We start from the raw sequence: 454 nt of genomic DNA, 5'->3' as shown, positions 1-454 counted from the left end.
TTTTGAGAATTTTTGCCTTTTTTTGGGGGATTTTGGGGATTTTTTTTGGCTTTTTTGGGAGTTTTGGGGAATTTTTTGGCAATTTTTGGGAATTTTTTTTTGATTTTGAGGGAATTTTTGGCGTTTTAGGGATTTTTTGAGATATTGGGGGATTTTGGGGGGGATTTTTTTAGGATTTTTTGGGAATTTGGGGGAATTTTTGGAGAATTTGGGGGAATCTTCGGGATTTTGGGGGTTTTTTGGGATTTGGGAATTTGGGGTCATTTTTTGGGATTTTTTTTTTTTTGATTTTTTAGGAATTTTTGGGGGGGAGTTTTGGGATTTTTTTGGAAATTTTGGGGATTTTTTGGGGATTTTTGGGGATTTTTTTGGGATTTTTTTGGAATTTATTGGGAATTTTTAGGATGTTTTAGGATTTTTTAGGCATTTGGGGGGGGTTTTTTGGATTTTGGGG

At 34.6% G+C, this 454-nt stretch overlaps 1 protein-coding gene across 1 annotated transcript in view; it reads left to right on the top strand.

Moving 5' to 3' along the window:
- Window positions 1-454, top strand: part of SARNP (SAP domain containing ribonucleoprotein) — a gene marked incomplete at its 5' end in the record, with an annotated part of 20,328 nt that overhangs the window by 6,717 nt on the left and 13,157 nt on the right. The window lies entirely within an intron of this gene.

Source organism: Corvus brachyrhynchos, unplaced genomic scaffold (assembly GCF_000691975.1).
Source record: "Corvus brachyrhynchos isolate BGI_N302 unplaced genomic scaffold, ASM69197v1 scaffold1308, whole genome shotgun sequence".
In the NCBI taxonomy this organism is placed as follows: Eukaryota; Metazoa; Chordata; class Aves; order Passeriformes; family Corvidae; genus Corvus; species Corvus brachyrhynchos.
This window is presented reverse-complemented; position numbering and strand designations above follow the sequence as displayed.